Source organism: Notothenia rossii (genome assembly GCF_949606895.1).
Source record: "Notothenia rossii genome assembly, chromosome: 11".
In the NCBI taxonomy this organism is placed as follows: domain Eukaryota; kingdom Metazoa; phylum Chordata; class Actinopteri; order Perciformes; family Nototheniidae; genus Notothenia; species Notothenia rossii.
This window is the reverse complement of record NC_136910.1, coordinates 57,742,980-57,755,415: the sequence shown is the minus strand read 5'-3', so window position 1 is coordinate 57,755,415 and position 12,436 is coordinate 57,742,980.

Sequence of the window (12,436 nt, the reverse complement as noted above, 5' to 3'; positions counted from 1 at the left end):
CTGTGCTCCCTGCCTTGCTGTCCTCTGGCAGGTTCTGGGAGTGTCGTCCTGTTTGTAACCGCCCATCTAGAGGCGGAGCCTCAATAAGGTAGAAAGGTTGCCCAGCTGCAAGGCTCAGTCTCTGATTCTGATCCTGGCCTGCTGCAGGAACCTCAGCTTACAGCCTGTGTTCGGTGTGATGCACCCTCCAACATGCTACAACCATACTTGCAAACCCTCCCGATTTTCGCGGGAGACAACCGATTTCGCTGCCCTCTCCCGGTTTCCTCCCGGGGTCATATTTCTCCCGCATTTCTCCCGATTTCTGACAAAATCAGATTTACTCAGGACTGTGAAGAGTTTATCGCCGGCCACTAGAGGGCAGTGTCACTGCTGTCGCTGCCCGGTTATGCCGTGCTCTGACCCGGAAGTGCCGAGCGGCCATTTTAGTTCAAACATTGTTCATGCACTCCGCCTCGAGTTGAGACGTTCGTGCCTCTACACTGGCAGCGGAGGGTTCACGATGACCTCCTGCGGGACGAAGCCCTTGGGGTCATTGAACGCGTGCCGTACGGCGAGCCGGTGACGTGGTGCCATCGTATGGTAGTCACTCGGAAGCACGACGGTTCCCCCCGCAGGACCGTGGACCTCTCCCCCCTCAACAAGTTCTGCCAACGTGAGACCTTCGCCACTGAGTCCCCGTTCCACCTCGCACGCCGCGTCCCGAAGGGCACCTGGAAGACCGTCACGGACGCCTGGAACGGCTACCACAGTGTTCCCCTGCGTGAGTCGGATCGCCACCTCACTACCTTCATCACGCCCTTCGGCCGTTGGCGCTACACCAGGGCACCACAGGGTTTCCTGTCGTCAGGGGATGGCTACAACCGTCGGTTTGACGCCGTCCTCTCGGACTATGAACGCAAGGAACGTTGTGTGGATGACACCATCCACTATGACACCGACCTGGAGCAACACTGGTGGAGGACCATCGACTTCCTGACGCGTGTCGGCCGATCGGGGATCGTGCTGAATCCGGACAAGCTTCAGTTCGCGGAGAGGTGCGTCGACTTCGCTGGCTTCAGGGTGTTGGAATCTACCATCGAACCTCTCCCAAAATACTTGGACGCCATCCGGGACTTCCCCACCCCAGGCTCCACGACGGACATCAGGAGTTGGTTCGGCCTTGTCAACCAGGTGGCTAACTACGCCCAGTTGCGTGACACGATGGCTCCATTTAAGCCGTTCCTCAGCCCACGCTGTGCGTTCCTATGGTCCCCCGTTCTGGAGGAGGCCTTCCAGACGTCCAAGCAAGCCATAATGGAGGCCATCCGCGAGGGCGTGGAGATCTACGACATGCAGAAGCGTACCTGCCTCCGCCCTGACTGGTCCATGCGTGGCATTGGCTACTTCCTGCTCCAGCAACATTGTCACTGTGCCTCGGGCATACCGGACTGCTGTCCAGGAGGGTGGAGGGTCACCCTCGCGGGCTCGCGTTTCCTGTCCCCTGCGGAGCAGCGCTATGCAGCTGTCGAGGGAGAGGCCCTAGCTGTGGCATGGGGCCTGGAACAGACGCGGTACTTCACGCAGGGGTCCGACAACCTCGTCGTGGTCACCGACCATAAGCCGTTGGTGAAAATCTTTGGCGACCGTACGCTGGATGAGATCACAAACTCGCGTCTGTTTAGACTGAAGCAGCGCACCCTCCCATGGCGCTTCGACATTGTGCATCTGCCTGGCAAGAGCAACTATGCCGCTGATGCCACGTCGAGGCATCCTTCCCCCTCGGGTTCAGCGAACGGCCTCTCATTGGGGCTGCCGAGCGGGCCTGACGCCATGGAGTCAGCACTCATGGCCTCCATCCGCGACGACGCACGGGAGCTCGGAGCCGTCTCTTGGCCCCTCCTCGCACGGGAAACAGCGGCTGATGGATGCCTCGGCCACCTCCTCCAACTCATCGAGCAAGAGGGTGGGATTGACGTTAACGACCCTGCCCTGGCGAGTCTGTCATCGGTCTGTGAGTCCGTCTACGCCCAGGACGGCGTCCTGCTCTATCGGGACCGCGTCGTGGTTCCCCCATCCCTCCGTGGGAGGGTCCTTCGGCATCTCCATGCCGCTCACCAGGGGACCTCAGCCATGGGGCAGCATGCCCGAGCCATAGTTTACTGGCCCGGGATGTCGGGGGACATTCAGGCCACCAGGGACGGGTGTGCAGACTGCAACCGCAATGCTCCGTCACAGGCGGCTACACCCCCCCGGCCGTCCCCACCCCCGTCCACGCCATTCGAGGCGGTGTTTGCTGACTTCTTCGACTATGGGGGCCGTCACTACCTAGTTGTCGGGGATCGGCTCTCGGGCTGGGTAGAGGTCCTGAGCTCTACGGCGGGTACTGCCCTGGCGGGCTCAGCTGGCCTGGTCCAACACCTCCGGTCGTTCTTCGCCACCTTCGGCGTACCGGAGGAGCTCTCGAGCGACGGTGGTCCGGAATTCAAGGCGAGCCACACCGAGGACTTCCTCCGCTTATGGCACGTCGAACACCGTGTGTCTTCCGTTAGCTTTCCGCAGTCGAATGGGAGGGCGGAGGTTGCGGTTAAGACTGCTAAGCGCCTCTTGATGTCCAACACCGGCCCGTCGGGCAGCCTTGATCAGGACCGCTTCCTGCGCGCTATGCTGCAGTTGCGTAACACGCCTGACCCCGACTGCGACCTCTCGCCAGCACAGATCATCTTCGGCCGCCCACTTCGTGGCTCGCTCTCCTTCGTGAACCGCCTCGAGAAGTTCTCGAACCCGCATATCCGCCTGCTATGGCGCGAGGCATGGGCGGCGAAGGAGGACGCCCTTCGGACCCGTATGTCCCGCACCACCGAGTCTCTGGGGACTCACTCGAGACCGCTCCGCCCATTGGCACTCGGCGAAAGGGTATTCCTCCAGAACCAGCAAGGCCCGAGCCCCCACAAATGGGACAGGTCGGGGATCGTGGTGGATTCGCCGGGCCACGACCAGTATCGGGTTAGGGAATGTTCCGGTATTTGGACAACATTAACATGGGATCACTCCGGTCAATGTACGTACTTCGTCTCACTGGAATATTAATGGCCAGATTGAATACAAAATCGACCCAAATTCTCCGGTCAATGACAGGAGAGTTTTGAAAGTGACAAAACACTGTTCCACACATTTAAAAACACTTAATCAATGTTTACCCAGGATCCATGCACCTTTCCTGGCTTGTAAAATGTGGTGATGCGCCCTGGAGGTAGCGGGTAGGCTCTGTGCGTGGTGCTGAACCCCAGCCTGTCTATGTGGAATACAAAAACAAACAAAGACAAACACCTTTAAGGTCACCAGGGTCGTGAGGTTCTGGTTCTGGCGGTGTGCATGGAGGGGTTTAGTCCGAGTGAGGAGTGCTCGAGCGTGGGAGGATGTGTAAGGCAGAGGAGGGGAACAAAAGGTGTGTGCAGGAGCAGGGAGAAAAGAGAAAATAAAAAGACTCAAAGTGTTCCACCTTCCAGCAGCAGCAGCAGCAGCAGCGGGCCCGCGGTGCTGAACACCTGCCTGTCTATGTGGAGTACAAAAACAAACAAAGACAAACACCTTTAAGGTCACCAGGGTCGTGAGGTTCTGGTTCTGGCGGTGTGCATGGAGGGGTTTGACCTGGCTCCCCGACACAATGCACATAGTCTGGAGCAGCGGAGCAGCGGCTGGGCCGTGTTCCCCCTTCTGTCCATTTGCCTATCAGTTTGTTAACGAAGTGGACAGAGGCTGTTTTTTGCCCCTAAAAGTGACTTTTAATGGTGTTTTTGGCATTTAAATGATGGGTTTTATATTTCTCCAGGGTCCCCGACACAATGAAACTAGTCTGGAGCTCGCTGGGGTCCCGCAAAATGCTTTAATCACGATTTTGTCCTTTTCCCCATCACTTTGTTAACGAAGTGGACAGAGGCTGTTTTGTGCCCTTAAAAGTGACTTTTAATGGTGTTTTTGGCATTTAAATGATGTGTTTTATCATTATCCAGGGTCCCCGACACAATGAAACTAGTCTGGAGCTCGCTGGGGTCCCGCAAAATGCTTTAATCACGATTTTGTCCTTTTCCCCATCACTTTGTTAACGAAGTGGACAGAGGCTGTTTTTTGCCCCTAAAAGTGACTTTTAATGGTGTTTTTTGTATTTAAATGATGTGTTTTATCTTTCTCCAGGGTCCCCGACGCAATGCACATAGTCTGGAGCTCGCTGGGGTCCCGCAAAATGCTTTAATCACGATTTGGTCCTTTTCCCCATCACTTTGTTAACGAAGTGGACAGAGGCTGTTTTTTGCCCCTAAAAGTGACTTTTAATGGTGTTTTTTGTATTTAAATGATGTGTTTTATCATTATCCAGGGTCCCCGACACAATGAAACTAGTCTGGAGCTCGCTGGGGTCCCGCAAAATGCTTTAATCACGATTTTGTCCTTTTCCCCATCACTTTGTTAACGAAGTGGACAGAGGCTGTTTTTTGCCCCTAAAAGTGACTTTTAATGGTGTTTTTGGCATTTAAATGATGGGTTTTATATTTCTCCAGGGTCCCCGACACAATGAAACTAGTCTGGAGCTCGCTGGGGTCCCGCAAAATGCTTTAATCACGATTTTGTCCTTTTCCCCATCACTTTGTTAACGAAGTGGACAGAGGCTGTTTTTTGCCCCTAAAAGTGACTTTTAATGGTGTTTTTTGTATTTAAATGATGTGTTTTATCTTTCTCCAGGGTCCCCGACGCAATGCACATAGTCTGGAGCTCGCTGGGGTCCCGCAAAATGCTTTAATCACGATTTTGTCCTTTTCCCCATCACTTTGTTAACGAAGTGGACAGAGGCTGTTTTTTGCCCCTAAAAGTGACTTTTAATGGTGTTTTTGGCATTTAAATGATGGGTCTTATCATTGTGGAGGGTCCCCAAGACAATGCAACTAGTCTGGAGCTCGCTGGAGTCCCGCAAAATGCTTTAATCACGATTTTGTCCTTTTCCCCATCACTTTGTTAACGAAGTGGACAGAGGCTGTTTTTTGCCCCTAAAAGTGACTTTTAATGGTGTTTTTGGCATTTAAATGATGGGTCTTATCATTATCCAGGGTCCCCGACACAATGAAACTAGTCTGGAGCTCGCTGGGGTCCCGCAAAATGCTTTAATCACGATTTTGTCCTTTTCCCCATCACTTTGTTAACGAAGTGGACAGAGGCTGTTTTTTGCCCCTAAAAGTGACTTTTAATGGTGTTTTTGGCATTTAAATGATGTGTTTTATCATTATCCAGGGTCCCCGACACAATGCACATAGTCTGGAGCTCGCTGGGGTCCCGCAAAATGCTTTAATCACGATTTTGTCCTTTTCCCCATCACTTTGTTAACGAAGTGGACAGAGGCTGTTTTTTGCCCCTAAAAGTGACTTTTAATGGTGTTTTTGGCATTTAAATGATGGGTTTTATATTTCTCCAGGGTCCCCGACACAATGAAACTAGTCTGGAGCTCGCTGGGGTCCCGCAAAATGCTTTAATCACGATTTTGTCCTTTTCCCCATCACTTTGTTAACGAAGTGGACAGAGGCTGTTTTTTGCCCCTAAAAGTGACTTTTAATGGTGTTTTTTGTATTTAAATGATGTGTTTTATCTTTCTCCAGGGTCCCCGACGCAATGCACATAGTCTGGAGCTCGCTGGGGTCCCGCAAAATGCTTTAATCACGATTTGGTCCTTTTCCCCATCACTTTGTTAACGAAGTGGACAGAGGCTGTTTTTTGCCCCTAAAAGTGACTTTTAATGGTGTTTTTTGTATTTAAATGATGTGTTTTATCTTTCTCCAGGGTCCCCGACGCAATGCACATAGTCTGGAGCTCGCTGGGGTCCCGCAAAATGCTTTAATCACGATTTTGTCCTTTTCCCCATCACTTTGTTAACGAAGTGGACAGAGGCTGTTTTTTGCCCCTAAAAGTGACTTTTAATGGTGTTTTTGGCATTTAAATGATGTGTTTTATCATTATCCAGGGTCCCCGACACAATGCACATAGTCTGGAGCTCGCTGGGGTCCCGCAAATGCTTTAATCAGGCGTTTTAACACTTTTCCTCACGAAAATGATTTTTAATTATTTTTTGGGGGCTATATAAATCAAATTCCGGTTAATGCCGAGCACAATTGTACCTTTTACTATTTTAATGTATTTGCATGATATATCTTTGGGCGATAAAAGCGACATATTTGGATGACTTTGTCAGTTTATGGAGCTTATCCCACAAATCCCGGATGATCCGGGCCAAATTTGGGAGCTCATAGGCAGCCTGCCATAGGCCCCCACCCGTGGAATGAAAAAAAAATGAAAGAAAACGGTCAATTATATGTTAAAATAATCAAAAAATGAACTTTTAAAACGAAGCGCCGAACACTTTTCCCCTACCCCGTTGCAAGGTACAACGGAGAGGGGAATCCAGACTTCCCCTCCTCCGTTGTAAAAAACCGTTCATGTTTTACAAGCTACCTTCTGCACGAAATCGGAAACCCGGTTTTTGAGAGGACTCAGAAAAAAAACGGCTGTGTAACTTCATGGAGGAATTCATCCGCTGTATGTGCACTTTGGCTCGGATACATTTTGTTGCCTGGAGACCCCCCAGCATGGTTCTTACCAAACTTAAAGTTTTTGAACTGGGCTCTGGAGGAAGGTAAGGGGAGTTGACAGGGGACTCAATCCGCCTCATGAGGCACTATTTTCGGATACATTTCAACACTTTTAGCTCTTTTTGATGGTTCTCCAAAAAATAACTCTGACTTTTTCAGAGTGTGGAGGAAGGTGAGGGGAGTTGACAGGGGACTTTATCCGCCTTATGGGGCACTATTCTCGGATACATTTCAACACTTTTAGCCCTTTTTGATGGTTCTCCAAAAAATAACTCTGACTTTTTCAGAGTGTGGAGGAAGGTGAGGGGAGTTGACAGGGGACTTTATCCGCCTTATGGGGCACTATTCTCGGATACATTTCAACACTTTTAGCCCTTTTTGATGGTTCTCCAAAAAATAACTCTGACTTTTTCAGAGTGTGGAGGAAGGTGAGGGGAGTTGACAGGGGACTTTATCCGCCTTATGGGGCACTATTCCCGGATACATTTCAACACTTTTAGCCCTTTTTGATGGTTCTCCAAAAAATAACTCTGACTTTTTCAGAGTGTGGAGGAAGGTGAGGGGAGTTGACAGGGGACTTTATCCGCCTTATGGGGCACTATTCCCGGATACATTTCAACACTTTTAGCCCTTTTTGATGGTTCTCCAAAAAATAACTCTGACTTTTTCAGAGTGTGGAGGAAGGTGAGGGGAGTTGACAGGGGACTTTATCCGCCTTATGGGGCACTATTCCCGGATACATTTCAACACTTTTAGCCCTTTTTGATGGTTCTCCAAAAAATAACTCTGACTTTTTCAGAGTGTGGAGGAAGGTGAGGGGAGTTGACAGGGGACTTTACCCGCCTTATGGGGCACTATTCCCGGATACATTTCAACACTTTTAGCCCTTTTTGATGGTTCTCCAAAAAATAACTCTGACTTTTTCAGAGTGTGGAGGAAGGTGAGGGGAGTTGACAGGGGACTTTACCCGCCTTATGGGGCACTATTCCCGGATACATTTCAACACTTTTAGCCCTTTTTGATGGTTCTCCAAAAAATAACTCTGACTTTTTCAGAGTGTGGAGGAAGGTGAGGGGAGTTGACAGGGGACTTTACCCGCCTTATGGGGCACTATTCCCGGATACATTTCAACACTTTTAGCCCTTTTTGATGGTTCTCCAAAAAATAACTCTGACTTTTTCAGAGTGTGGAGGAATGCGAGGGGAGTTGTCAGGGGACTCTACCCGCCTCATGAGGCACTATTGTCGGATACATTTCAACACTTTTAGCCCTTTTTCATGGTTCTCCAAAAAACAACTCTGACTTTTTCAGAGTGTGGAGGAATGCGAGGGGAGTTGTCAGGGGACTCTACCCGCCTCATGAGGCACTATTGTCGGATACATTTCAACACTTTTAGCCCTTTTTCATGGTTCTCCAAAAAATAACTCTGACTTTTTCAGAGTGTGGAGGAAGGTGAGGGGAGTTGACAGGGGACTTTATCCGCCTTATGGGGCACTATTCCCGGATACATTTCAACACTTTTAGCCCTTTTTGATGGTTCTCCAAAAAATAACTCTGACTTTTTCAGAGTGTGGAGGAAGGTGAGGGGAGTTGACAGGGGACTTTACCCGCCTTATGGGGCACTATTCCCGGATACATTTCAACACTTTTAGCCCTTTTTCATGGTTCTCCAAAAAACAACTCTGACTTTTTCAGAGTGTGGAGGAATGCGAGGGGAGTTGTCAGGGGACTCTACCCGCCTCATGAGGCACTATTGTCGGATACATTTCAACACTTTTAGCCCTTTTTCATGGTTCTCCAAAAACAACTCTGACTTTTTCAGAGTGTGGAGGAATGCGAGGGGAGTTGTCAGGGGACTCTACCCGCCTCATGGGGCACTATTTTCGGATACATTTTTTCATTTTCACCCATTTTTTTTATGGAACTCCAAAAAGACAAGTTAGTCTTTTTTTTTCCCCTTCCTCTTCTGATTTCTCACTGATCGAATGGCAAACGCGACCCGCCATCGGAGGGCCTCCGCCGGCCCGGCCTCGTGCCGGTGCTCTGGCGGTCGGTTCCTCCGAACTGCGGGTTCGACTCTGATGGCCGGGAGGGACGAGGGAAACGTCGGGGGGGTCTGCTGGAGGCTCCTGCTGGAGTCTTGCGTTCACTGGGACCTGGCTCGAAAAACTCGAAACCCTGACTCCAGTGCGGTGTTGCGGCCATGCGCCTCCGGGTACCAGACTCCCCTGCCTCCTCCGTGTTGCGTGGGCTGCGTGGGGGTAACCCTGCGTGTCCGTTACCCTGCGTGTCTCTTACCTCCCAGGCCGACCGATATGAAGCGTTTCCAAGACGAACCGTCTGACTCAGGGGTCCCACCACAGGTTCCGTAGCGGGGTGGAAGTTCCACCTCCCCTCTTTGCCGCGGAATGCAAAACAAACACCTGTTTCTCTCATCCTCCACTGTGGCATAGCGGCCTTAGTCGGCTGTGGCATTCAGCAATTGGCCTTGCTCCGGGCACAGGACCCTACTTCATCAAACTACCTATTTGATCCTGCGTAACAACCACATATATGCTTGTCTGCAAAGACATTGATTGAATGGCAAACGTGACCCGCCATCGGAGGGCCTCCGCCGGCCCGGCCTCGTGCCGGTGCTCTGGCGGTCGGTTCCTCCGAACTGCGGGTTCGACTCTGATGGCCGGGAGGGACGAGGGAAACGTCGGGGGGGTCTGCTGGAGGCTCCGGGCACAGGACCCTACTTCATCAAACTACCTATTTGATCCTGCGTAACAACCACATATATGCTTGTCTGCAAAGACATTGATCGAATGGCAAACGTGACCCGCCATCGGAGGGCCTCCGCCGGCCCGGCCTCGTGCCGGTGCTCTGGCGGTCGGTTCCTCCGAACTGCGGGTTCGACTCTGATGGCCGGGAGGGACGGGGGAAACGTCGGGGGGGTCTGCTGGAGGCTCCTGCTGGAGTCTTGCGTTCACTGGGACCTGGCTCGAAAAACTTGAAACCCTGACTCCAGTGCGGTGTTGCGGCCATGCGCCTCCGGGTACCAGACTCCCCTGCCTCCTCCGTGTTGCGTGGGCTGCGTGGGGGTAACCCTGCGTGTCCGTTACCCTGCGTGTCTCTTACCTCCCAGGCCGACCGATATGAAGCGTTTCCAAGACGAACCGTCTGACTCAGGGGTCCCACCACAGGTTCCGTAGCGGGGTGGAAGTTCCACCTCCCCTCTTTGCCGCGGAATGCAAAACAAACACCTGTTTCTCTCATCCTCCACTGTGGCATAGCGGCCTTAGTCGGCTGCGGCATTCAGCAATTGGCCTTGCTCCGGGCACAGGACCCTACTTCATCAAACTACCTATTTGATCCTGCGTAACAACCACATATATGCTTGTCTGCAAAGACATTGATCGAATGGCAAACGTGACCCGCCATCGGAAGGCCTCCGCCGGCCCGGCTTCGTGCCGGTGCTCTGGCGGTCGGTTCTTCCAAACTGCGGGTTTGACTCTGCTCCTGGGAGCACATATGCTTGTCTGCAAAGAGGGACATGCCTGGTCCCGCCCAGGTGTTCTTCTACGGCTAGTGTCCAGCCAGCTGCGGTATCATCAACTTTGACCCGCCATCGGAGGGCCTCCTCCCCGGGTCCAGCTTCCGGTGCTAGGCGGTCGGTTCCTCCAAACTGTGTGATTGACTCTGCTCCTGGGAGCACATATGCTTGTCTGCAAAGAGGGACATGCCTGGTCCCGCCCAGGTGTTCTTCTACGGCTAGTGTCCAGCCAGCTGCGGTATCATCAACTTTGACCCGCCATCGGAGGGCCTCCTCCCCGGGTCCAGCTTCCGGTGCTAGGCGGTCGGTTCCTCCAAACTGTGTGATTGACTCTGCTCCTGGGAGCACATATGCTTGTCTGCAAAGAGGGACATGCCTGGTCCCGCCCAGGTGTTCTTCTACGGCTAGTGTCCAGCCAGCTGCGGTATCATCAACTTTGACCCGCCATCGGAGGGCCTCCTCCCCGGGTCCAGCTTCCGGTGCTAGGCGGTCGGTTCCTCCAAACTGTGTGATTGACTCTGCTCCTGGGAGCACATATGCTTGTCTGCAAAGAGGGACATGCCTGGTCCCGCCCAGGTGTTCTTCTACGGCTAGTGTCCAGCCAGCTGCGGTATCATCAACTTTGACCCGCCATCGGAGGGCCTCCTCCCCGGGTCCAGCTTCCGGTGCTAGGCGGTCGGTTCCTCCAAACTGTGTGATTGACTCTGCTCCTGGGAGCACATATGCTTGTCTGCAAAGAGGGACATGCCTGGTCCCGCCCAGGTGTTCTTCTACGGCTAGTGTCCAGCCAGCTGCGGTATCATCAACTTTGACCCGCCATCGGAGGGCCTCCTCCCCGGGTCCAGCTTCCGGTGCTTGGCGGTCGGTTCATCCAAACTACGGGTAATCCTGGAGCGGACATAAACAAAGAATGATATTTTACAGGACATGATGGATATGTGTTTTTTCCAGGCTTTTTGGAAATAAACCAAATGTGATTTTGCAGTGCATGATATAGCTCATTTTACCCATGTGATGTTGTGCAGTACATTACTGAGCTCATTTAACGATATTGGTCTACCAGGTGAAGTGGGATGCTGCCATTTCCCAACTGGTCTCCGGAGGAATATAAGGAGAGTTGACAGGGGACTCTGCCCAGTGCTCATGAACCAAATGAGGGGTGTGTTAGAGGGGAAAGGCTCTGGCTGTTTCTGCAGCCTCTGCATCTACCTTCTCTCCCCACCCCGATACCAGCGCGTGCCTGCTGTAAAAGGCAGGTGCACGGGCTCTCACTTCCACTAACTCTGAGCCTGGCTCCCGAGCAGCACGTTCTCCCCGGCAGTCCGCCAGCAGATGAAAAACACCCACCTCTCCGCCTCTTCCGAGGGACGAGGGAACCGCGCGGGGGGGTCTGCTGGAGGTTCCTGCCGGGTGCTCCGTACTGCGTTTCACCGGGACCTGGCTCGAAAAACTCGGAACTCTGACTCCAGTGCGGTGTGGCGGTCTCGCCCTGGCCGTCCACCATGCGCCTCCGGGTACCTGACTCCCCTGCCTCCTCCGGGGGCAGGTGCGAGGGGTTCAATGCCTCCTCCCCCCGCTGCGGCGAAAGCCGGAGCGGGACGGAGCGCCCGGAGGTACTGTTACCCCCACGTTTTGTACCCAAAACTGTCTTGTGAGTTCGTGGCAGAACCATGAAACAAAAAACAATCAATGTATCGGACCCATCGCCAGTCGCGTTGGTGCGGAGGTGGGACCATTTTAACCAGGTGGTAACCCAAGTCCTCCCCTTGGTCCGTGTTCCCTGCATTGAAGCATCGGACCCATGGTTGCAATCAGCAGTTGGCTAACGCATATAAACGGAGAAACAGAAAACCATTTAAATATAATTCATTGTGTGTGTTTTTGGAAGGATGTTGACCGAATGCCCGGTGTGCAGCCTCCGCTATCTGGCTTTGAATAAGCACCTTAAGCACAAACATGCAGTGCGGAACCTGGATGAAAGAGGCATCATTCTTAAAATGGCCAGTGGTAGAATAAATGTTCGGACCAAACCCTGTCCCATCACAGGGTGTTCGTATGCTGGGAGGAAACTACACCGTCATGTAACTCGTGACCACCCTGAGTTCTCCCGAGATGAGGCACATCAGGTCATGGCAAGGCTGAAGCATAGTGTGGCCCTGCAGTTGCTCCATGACCTCCGAGAGACTAATCCCATCATTGGAATGGCTACATCATTGGATATAGACAATGAGGAGGAATACCCGGTGCACCCTCCACCCTTCTCCCCACATACCGAGTGTGACGAAGAGGA